Raw genomic sequence first — 10,800 nt, forward strand, 5'->3', positions numbered from 1 at the left:
GGTGAAAGCTAATAGTTTTGCAGGCTTAATAGTTATGTAATAGAAATACAGCCCCAAACAGTCGACCATTTCCCTACTCTAAGACCTCAGGCTTTTTGGTGGCTGAAGGTTCAGTCCCACTGCCTTAAGGAGTATGTTCTGGTTAATGATGGAGTCACTGCAGAGTCCTACCCTTGTCTTCTGGAGGTGACATCTAAATTCACACATGGGAAGACCTTGGCAATGATAGATGTCTCTGTTGGGATCCCCACTTTAGATGTCTTTAAGGCAGTTTGGCCTCAGTCTCTGGATTCTGCCCCAGCATCCTCTTCTAGCCGGAGCTGCTATAACTAAATGCAGCCAACTAAGTGGCTTATGCCAAAGAAGGTTCTGGAGCATGGGGTAGCCCAGAATGAAAGGTGCCATGGGGTGTGGTGTTTATTGAGAGTTTTCTTCCTGATTTTGTCTGCTGTGTCCTTGCATGGTGGAAGGGATTGTGAGGGTTTCTCTCTTGGGCCCCCCATGATAAGGACACTGTTCCATCCTTGTGACTTAACTCCCAAAGGCAGCTTCTCCTATCACTTTCTAGGGTAGAGAGTGGAACACTTTCAGACTCTGTGGCCTTCCTTGAACAGTCTCACACACTCTTCAAACTCCTTGGTCCAATCAGGAGAACCTTTGGATCTGTGGCCCTTTCACAACCCGTGTGGGTGGTACTCCTCTCAGACTGGCTCCTTCTGTCTTATACTGTGACAGAGTGGCCTCTTGGACAGTGCCATTGGGACTTCATACCCAGCTCTGGGTCTGAGCCAATGTGCTTAGGTGGGAAAAAGAGATATCAGTAGGGACACATTGCTCTTCGCTTTTGCCTAATTTCCTTTTCTCTCTTTTTTCTTTTTCTTTTCTTTCCTTTCTTCTTTCTTTCTTTCTTTCTTTCTCTCTCTCTTTCTCTCTTTCTCTCTCTTTCTTCCTTTCTTTCTTCCTTCCTTCCTTTCTTTCTTTCTTTGTTTCTTTCTCTTTTGCTTTATGGAAAATTTATTGCAACACTCCAACCGCATTTTACTTTTCCTTTTCAACATCCTGATCTGCAGCTTCCTTTGCCCTTTTTGCTCGGATGCCAAAAAGCCAGGCATTGGGCACGGGCCATGCGGAGACTAGCAAAAGCCTTAAAGTTCTTCTCTTCTTCCGTGATGACTCTGGCCTTTTCCTTTTGTTCACATTCCCATAGGCATCGCAGGTCCTGTCAGCTGGGTGGCCAATATAAGTTCTTCAGCAGAACTGTCTCCCTTCTTTGGAGCGGAAGACTTCCTGGGGCCTTGGAGTTTGGAGCAGCACTCCTTCAGGTGCTGCATGTGAGCCTGTGGTTTTGTTTCACCTCCTTGGGTCCACAGAGATGTGAGTGGTACGAGCCATTTTCTTGTGGATACCAGCCACCCTGAGTTCCTCCAGGCTGAAGCCCCTGCCAGTCTAGACCTTGGTGTGGTATCTAATTGTAGGTCACCTCACACTGGACCTGATGGGACCGGGACGCGGGATGATGGGCAATGCAACGCGCTTTCGCCTGCCGGGCGTTGCGTCTACGGATCTTGCGTGCCGGCTGGTTGAACCAAGTGTCCAGTCACTGCTGCCAATCCTTGTGAAAGTGGGACTTCAGGATCATGCCTTTCTGGCTGGGCACCATGGCTGCCTCCTGTACAGGAGAACGGCCGAACTTAAAGGTCGCCTAATTTCTTAACCTCACTCCCTCTCAAAAAAATGTTTAAGCCCTCCCATCCCCACCCCTACCCACAATTACCCACCCTCACGATGGTTAATTTGACTATCAATTTGATTGTATCTGGAACCAACTAAAAAAACAAGATACTGGGTGTTTCTGTGAGGAATTTTTGTTGTTGTTGTTTGTTTGTTTTTGTTTTTTTTAAAGAATTATTTATTTATTTTATATATAGGAGTACACTGTAGCTGTCTTCAGACACACCAGAAGAGAGCATCAGATCCTATTACAGATGGTTGTGAGCCACCATGTGGTTGCTGGGAATTGAACTCTGGAGGAGCAGTCAGTGCTCTTAACCACTGAGCCATCTCTCCAGCCCCAATGAGGAATGTTCTTGATCATGTTTTTTGAGCAGGGAAGACTCACCCTAAACATCAGCACCCTCTGGTTACAGCCCAGATCAAAGGATACAGAAGAATAAAATTTTGCTTCTGCCTTTCTCCTTCAGTCTGGCTGGCAAGTTCCTCTATTCTGTTGCCCCGGGATTTCTTCACTGGTATTAGAACCAATGTCTTTAGGATTCTAATGGAGACTGAAGAGCAGCCGCTCTCCAGGCATCCTCTGGGAGTCTGGTGCCAGATCGGGACTGCTGAGACAGCCAGTCTTGTAGACTAAACAAGGACCAGATTCTCAACCTCACAGTGTGAGGGAAGCAGTATTGGACTGTGCAGACCATCTCCAGTAAGCCAGGCTAATAATTTCCCCTTTAAGAGGACAATATATTCTTTGACAGACACATAAAAAACAAAACAAAACAACAACAGCAAAGTCTCCCCTCATTACTTTCAGATACTTTTCTTAAGTGGCCGGAATGAATTGTGTGGCCCATAATCTCAGGCACTGGAACACTTTGGTCTCTAGTTGGTGGTGCTGTTCTGGGAGGTTTAAGGGTCACAGCCTTGCTGAGGAAGTTGTCACCAGAGGCGGGCTCTGAGAACATGTGACCTCACCCTGTTTCTAGTTCATGCTCTCTGTTTTGTGCTGGCAGTTGACGTGTGACATCACCGTTTCTGCCGGCTGCCATGCTGGCTTCTCCACCATGAAAGTCGCTCATCCATCGAGCATTGTAAGACCCAATAAACTTCTCATTCTATAAGTTGCCTTCATCTCGATATTTATCACAGCAGCTAGCACAGCTCTGGTTTGTCTTTTTTGATCCAGAGTCTCTCTGTGTAGACTGTGTCATTGGATTCTCCTGCCTCTACTTCCTAAGTGCTAGTTCCCAGAACATACTTCACCATGCCCATCTTAGATAAGTTTTATGTATAGACTCCCTTAGGATCTTCACTCTTGATATTCCCAGTCAGGCTTCCGGTCCACAGAAATCTTCTATATGTGTTGAAAGTCCTGGCTTTTGGAGGTCCCAGGGCCTGGGTCTAAGATCCTGGTCGGTATCATGAGCTTTAAACAGTGTCACTTGGAAACGTGGTTCCTTAATTGGCTCTCACGGAGTTTCGCCCTCTCCTCAGCAGTAAACCTCAGAATGTAGTTTTAATACAGGAAGATGAGTAGCTGTGAAGAATGACAAAGACAGAAGATAAATGCAGCAGCAGGAACATGAATTCGCTGAGAACAAAAACCCATCAGCAGATGTCTCCGAAAGCCCATCTGCGGACCTCAGAACAGGAGCAACCTGAGAAGACTTTGCTTATCTAGGACACAGCAGGTTTCAAAGTCACCCCCAAGGAGGTGACAGTTTCTTTTGCTTATAACCTTCTTAGCAAGCTCTTCTTTCTTCTTCTTCTTCTTCTTTTTTTTTGTAGAAATTGTTCTACTCTGACCAAAATGTATGACCTAATTTGCCCTAGAAACTATTTTCGTGTCTGCTTTCTACGTCTCCACGGTAGTGCTTAGATTTGCCAAGTGTGAGATCTCACCCCAAAGTGCTTTTCTTGAAAGTGATTCCCGACATCGAGGAGTGGATGATGTAAGACACTTTTCAAAAGTCATTATACAAAATGTAGGGTGATGTGAGACAGGAATTGAGAGCCATAAAGCAGGGACACGGTGCCAGGGTCGGGAAGATGAGATTCTGTTGATTCAAACAAAATAGCTATTACTAGATTGCTGCTGGGGTCAAATAACCTGTTATGGGGCCGTATTTCAAGCCCCTAGATGCTGTTTTCTGCCATCTAATAATTCTACCACAGAGAAAACTGAACAGGCTGGATCTGGCCTAGCACACAGGAGGTATTCAGAAGTATTTATTCACTTTCCAATGGCCTCTCATGGGCCTGAGAGATGTTCAGAGCTACTGAGACATGGTCAGCTAGGGGACCACACCTTCTCTGTGTCACTCAGAGCAGAACCTGGAAAGTTCATTGGCAAAGAAGGAGATGGGCTCTTGGATCTAGGGCGACAAGAGAATTTTGTTCATTTATTTTACTGTTGAAGAGGAAACCTTGTCCGACTCCTCATCTGGTTCTAAGGTTTCTTTTAATCTCAAAGATTAGGACAGAGCCCTTCCCTTTTTTGGAACAAGCACGGAGGCACAAAAGCAGCTGAGGCACAGTTGAGAAGCCCTGGATTGTATGGATGCTTGGCCTGTTGCACTTGATAGCTCTCTGAGAAATAATACAGTAGTGGCTTAAGTTCAAATCTTACCTTGCCTCTGTGTATGTGCTTTAAGTAACAATAGTTACTTAATAGTCAAGATACAATAGTTAAAAATAGTTTAATAGCTAAGAAATATTATAATTTAAAATCGTAATAGTTGAAAATACTTGTGTTTTTTAAAACTTATTACAAATATGTAAAATATACGATTGTGTGGAACATGTTCTTTCAAAGCCCTGCTCCTTGTCTTATGTTTGTGAGCTATCCCTTCCATCTGGAGTTGGATGTGTATTGCTCACTGGAGTGCACTATCCCAGTGCTGTTAGCATTCTCTTATGAGCCTGCTTCATACATGGGGCTCTGCCTAGATCAGCAGTTCTCAGCCTGTCGGTTGCCATCCACTTCGGAGGGGCCAAACAACTCACAGGGGTCACCTAAGATCATTGGAAAACACAATTTCTAACAGTAGCAAAATTACAGTTGTGAAGCAGCAACAAAAATAATTTCATGGTTGGGGTCACCACAACATGAGACGCTGTACTAAAGAGTCGCAGCGTCAGGACAGTTGAGAAGCCCTGGATTATATGGATGCTTGGCCTTTACTGTTTGCTACTATACAAGCTAAAAAAAACCGGTCTGATCGTTGTCAGTGAGGTTGATTGACGTGCTGACAAGTTCAGGTGGTGACGAAGTCGAGGGAGCATTGGGTGTGAGGATGGGACTGGAAAGTCTCAAAGGTAATGACTGGATTTAGGAGCTGGTTCAGAGAAGAGAAGGGCACAGAGTGGGTAGCTTCAGTCAAAAATAAACCCTGACTGGAGTGTGGGGTTCAGATAAACCATTTGATTTTAAACATTGAAGGAGCCACAGGAATTTGTTGACTCTACTTGTAGATGGAAGATTCTGCATATGTTTGCCTTGGCTCTGGATTATAAAGAGGAGTAAGGCAGTCCCTGTTTTCCAGGAGCTGCCAATATAGTATCTGGGATGCCAGTGCATTGTTGAAGAGTTCCATGCAGGAAAAGCTGGCACCTGAGAAAAACTTCACAGTAGAAATGACATTCTACATGTCAGGAAACTAAAGCCCTTGCTGTGCAGTGATTTCCACCAAGATAAAAGTGCCTGTTTGTGAGGAAGACACAGGATGACAAAGAGAACATAAAATGACAGGGTATCAAGATGGGGGAGGGACGTTATCATGATACAATGTTAAAAGAAAGGTTTAACAACAGGACACAGGATGCTACATGGAGGCCACACAGGATGCTACAGGGAGGTGAAACATCAAGATGTTCTAAGGCAGAGAAGACACTCCATCCTACACCAAAACCCCATAAGCTCAGGAAGTAACTCAGTGGCTTCAGGAAGTACCTGAAACTGACCAGATTCTCTAGGGCTCTCCCTCTTTAAGCATATATAAGTAGTAAGAACTGACTTTCAGACAAGCCGTGCTGCTTAGAACAGGCTCAGATCAGCTGTCTTGGTTAGTTCTGTTGTCAAAAGGATGTAAGCTATAGTCTTCTGGGAAGAAGGAATCCAAATGAGAAAATGTCTCTGTAAGACTGACCTGTAGGCAAATCTGTAATTTTCTTGATTAATGAATGATGTGGGAATGCCCAGCCCCCTGGGCAGGCAGTCTTGGGTTGTGTAAGAAAGCAGGCTGAGCAAGCCATGAGGAACACACCAGGAACTAGTGTTTTTCATGGTCTCTGTTTCAGTTCCTGCCTCTAGGTTCTTACCCTGAGTTCTTCCTATCACTTCCGTTCACGATGAGCTGTAAGTTGGAAGGTGAAAGAAACCCTTTTCTCTTCAAGTTGTTTCTGGTTGGTGTTCTATAGCAGCAATACAAACCTAACTAAGAATCAGCCAAACCACCCAGAAGAAGCAGAGACCATCAGAGATATCCAGAAGATGCTCAGACAACTGAGCTACCTGGAAAGGACACTTTCCAACCTTTTGATCTGTCTGCAGGCTGTGCAGTGTACTCCAGGTTCCCAGCTTCGTGAGCCATCACCAGTGCAGAATGGGCCTTGGTGATAAAGTTCTTTGGTCACTTCTGCTTCTGTTAGTAACCCCTCCCCCACATAAAAATTTACTGATTCACCAAATAGGACTTCAGTGGTATTTGTACTGTTGTCTGCCATTGGTTTCCTAGCCGTTCAAGTCTCCCCAGGAATAGTGTTATGCAACACACTTATAGTGATGAAATAAATAACAGAGAAAGGCCGGGCAGTGGTGGCGCACGCCTTTACTCCCAGCACTTGGGAGGAAGAGGAGGGTGAATTTCTGAGTTCGAGGCCAGCCTGGTCTACAGAGTGAGTTCCAGGACAGCCAGGGCTATACAGAGACACTGTATGACACTGTATATGGAGGGCTGAGACTACACTGCAAACTGTTTGCCTCGTGTAATAGTTCTTTCAGGGATGCTTGTCTACCTGGTAGCTATGTGCCTTTCTGAGGAATCACGTGGGAGTTGCTCTGGCCTTTCCTGATTCCAACTCTTGAGGCTGAACTCCACTTAGTATTCGAAAGAGCTGTATCAAGAGCTCCTAAGAATAAAGGTAGAAATAAGCCTGCTCAGGTCAGTAGAGAGTTAAGACGTCATCTAGCTTCTAGATGCATCCATGCCCGAAGTTAGTGCTACCCTGAAATCTGCATCAAAATCTGAGTTTTGTTACCAGGATCTCATTCTGACTTCCCCTCAGCTCTCTAGTCCAGTAGGTTCTTTGGAAAGAAATCAGATGAGCTAGGCAGTGGTGGTGCACGCTTTTGATCCTGGCACTAGGGAAGTAGAGGTAGCCAAAGCTCCGAGTTCAAGGCTAGCCTGGTCTACAGGGCGAGTTCTCAATAAATAAATAAATAAATAAATAAATAAATAAATAAATAAATAATAAGAAATTTTAGACAATTTTCAGAAGCATGGTGTAGAAGATAGGTGGAATTTATTTACCAAGGAGTTTACTCACAAGGGTAAGAGCAGGCAGTGACCAAAGTCACTGATGCAGAGAAACAATCATTGCAAATAAACATTGTAGAGGAAACACTCTCAAAAACTCAGAGTGGACAATGATCAGAGAGACTACTGGACCAACTTGCAGTTTAGAATAGGCTTTCCAGTATTTCTTTAAGTCTCTAGAAAAGATGATTTTCCTGATGGACAGTTTCCTGTTCAGGTGATTGACAGGTTCATGTGGATTAACTCTTAAGGGATGGCACAATAGTATATCTTTGTTCTTTACTAGATTCTCTGGCTAGGTACTAATCTATGATATTTGTGGCAATTTAGTTTCAAAGTAATCAAAGTCCTATGTTTTGGCTCCTGGTTTTGCAGACATCTGATATTGAGGAAGAAGTCTGTAATGTTCTCCAAGCCTACTTATGACTGACTTAACAGTTTGAGTTGTGGTATGTTAGCAGAAATTTGTTGTTGTTGTTGTTGTTTTGAGGTGAGGGGTAGTGTTGTAATAATTATTTAAAAGCAGCCGCCAGCAAAGCCGACTGTCTAGGCTGCAGCATCTCCGCCTAGATCAGACGCCATGTTGCTTGGCCATGATGCCTCGTGCGCACCGCAGCTAGAAATGGTCAGCCAGAAACACCAGCCCTGCCATCCACGTGATGTCAGCGTGGGAGATGGCTCTGCCAATCTTCCACCCTGTCTCTGCAAGGCTGGGCAGTGCCCAAACCATCCCACCAACCACGTGGGCCTAGTAAGAAAATGAGACTCTAATGCTTAAATTATCCAAAGGCTTTATATATTTAGTAATGATCAATAACAAGATGCCCTTACAATCAGAGGTGTAACCCAATGCCCAACCTAGATATACCAACTACCTTTGACTGCTACAGACAAGCGAACATCAGCCTCCATGTCCACCTCTCTTATTCTTCATCTCTCTCTTAGCTCCTCCTCTTCCTCTCCTTCCTCCTCCTCTTCCTCTCTTTACTCCTCCCACCTTAGCTCCTCCTACAGGGTAGTGTTTCTGTATGTAGCTCTAGCTGCTGTGAAATCGATAGGTAGACCAGGGTGATCTTGAACTTGCAACGATCTCCTTCTCTCTGCCACTTGAGACCTGGGATCAAAGATACAAAGCATTAGGCCTTGTGCTACCAGAAGTTTTAACTGGTACAACTTATCAGCAATGGCTACTTTGATAGTTGCTCTGCTAAGCCTTCTGCATGCTGGAAGGATAGTGTGGGACGTTAAGAAGACTCCCAGTTAGAGTACTGCTCAAAGATGGGGGGCGGGGGAGAGACTACAAGATACCACAGAAGACAGAAAGGTAGGAGAATCTGGAGGCTCCTGGGAGAGCTGACTGAAGGATGCGTTTCATATCTGTTTCTCAGCAGTGCGGTAGCTGGGAAGGGCATTAGAGTCTGTGTTGAGGGAAGCTGGAGGAGGATGCTAGACAGGCAGGATTTCGGGAGATTGAAAAAATAAATAAATAAAAGGTCTGTAAGTGCCTTCTCAGCTTTCCCTTTTCAGTCACTTTGATTTGAGTGCTCTGTCCAGAGCCACAGAGTGAAGAGCATTTTGGTAAGTAGCTGGGACAGCAGTAATTGCTTGAATGAGGTTTCTAAAGACTTTCCTCACCACCAGGGGTGGCCTTAAAGCAGTTTTCTGGCAAAAATGTGCCTAAGAGAAACTTGAAAAGGGTGTGAAGGCAGTGAAAAACACCCACACTGGGCTTTAGGGCTTGATCTTCAAGCTGTGTGATAGCTAGGATTCAGAAAAGGAATTAGCCTGGAGTTAGGCTGCCCTGCCCATAAATACTTTCCCCATAATTAGATGATGAGAAGAGAATTTTAAAAGCCCCCAATTCAATTTCCTTCATTTAGGATATTCTTATTTAATTTGCCACGACCCCCAGGGATCAGCCTGAGATACTGTCGAAAGTAAAAGGGACAAAGAGAGAGAGAGAGAGAGAGAGAGAGAGAGAGAGAGAGAGAGAGAGAGAGAGAGAGAGAGAAAAGAAAAGGGAACATAGGAAAAATGATTGTATTGTCCTGTTATATAAGCTTTGTGGTTCTAGTCCAAGAGCTGATGGGCATCAGGACTGATCTTCAAGATATTTTTCTATGGGTAACACAGGAGCTCGGGGTCAGCTGTTCAAACTGAGTACTGTGCTCCATGGCTGTGGCAGCCACTTCAGACGGAGGATGCTTCAAGAGTGGGCAGAGCCACATGAAGGGAGGAGGACACAGAAGCGTTCCACTTCACTCTGACTTATATCCTTGTACACAAATAGAACTGGATTTCCTGGATTCACAGTAGGGAATGCACATAGTCTCACAAACATAGGCAGAGGTGGAGGTGGTGCTCCCTGCCACGGCTTTGAAGATGAATAGAGGGAACCTGAGCAGCGGCATCTGTGTGGCACAATTGGAAGAGCCAGACAGAAAGACACTGTTTCTTACGATGACCTCACTGGATGTCATGAGAGGAAAAACTGCTTTAATTGATTCTCTTGGAAAGACCCGTGATGCTTTATTTGTTTAATATAACAGATGCTTTTAATTGATTTTGGTCATCTTATCTCATTTCCTGAATGATCCAACAGCTGAATGTGAGCAAGCAGAACAGGATGTCACTCCTGAGTAAAGCATTATTCATGTTGTCGAAGAGATGAGATTCCTAGGAGGCGGGGCTTAGAGCTTAGAACCACAGTTTGGCTTTACTTTGTTTTGGTTTTTTCTTAGCTGCTTTTGAAGCACACATTCCTCTGTGTATATATGTACATATGTATATATGCATTTGTCGTGTTTACCGTGTTTGTGTATGTTTACATGTGAGTGCCTTAGCGTGAATGTGGGGTCCAGAAGATGATTTGAGTGAGTTGGGTCTCTCCTTCCTCTGTGTGGGTTCTGAGGATTGCCTTCAGCTGTCAGGCTTGGTAGTAAGCCTCTTCACCCACTGAGCTGTCTCCCCACCCCCTGGTTTGATATTTTGGAGATGAAATCTTATAAACCAGGCTCTCCACCAGCCTGCCTGTCAGCAACTCAGTACCCGCAGCTTACATTTCCACTGTTGCCAAGGTACCTTACTCCACTTTATTCTAAAGTAAGGTCTTACTATGCAGCTCTGGAAGACCTGAGACTCCCTATGCAGCCCAGGCTGGCCTTGAACTATGTGTCGGTCTAGCCTCAGCCTCCCAAGTGCCATGAGTACAGTGTGTGCCACCGTACTCAGCTCGTGGCCCAGGTTCTTGAGACCATAGTCCTGATCAACTAGAGAAGAAAGCCATTGCTCCTCCAGCAGGGACTTGTTTAGTCTGGGAGAACTTGGCCAGTTTTTACCAGTGTGCTAATAACAGGAAAGTGAAGAGTAATTCAGGCACCATCAGGACACCAATCCTTTCTTTGGAACTGAATAATAAATTCTATTATATCAACCTGTTCTACTATAGCATCTGAACAGGAGGTTCCTGGATGATTAATGTGGCCTGGCTTTTCTTATACTATGTTGGTTGCTTGAGGGTGAAGACGGTACAGTC

The 10,800-nt window shown here is 44.8% G+C and overlaps 1 pseudogene; it reads right to left on the reverse strand.

Annotated features, from left to right (window-relative positions):
* Nucleotides 1-1,038: 1,038 nt before the first annotated feature.
* Nucleotides 1,039-1,660, reverse strand: LOC143440294 (large ribosomal subunit protein eL13 pseudogene; annotated as a pseudogene).
* Between the last annotated feature and the right edge of the window lie 9,140 nt (nucleotides 1,661-10,800).

The sequence above is a fragment of the Arvicanthis niloticus genome, chromosome 29 (assembly GCF_011762505.2).
Source record: "Arvicanthis niloticus isolate mArvNil1 chromosome 29, mArvNil1.pat.X, whole genome shotgun sequence".
Lineage (NCBI taxonomy): Eukaryota > Metazoa > Chordata > Mammalia > Rodentia > Muridae > Arvicanthis > Arvicanthis niloticus.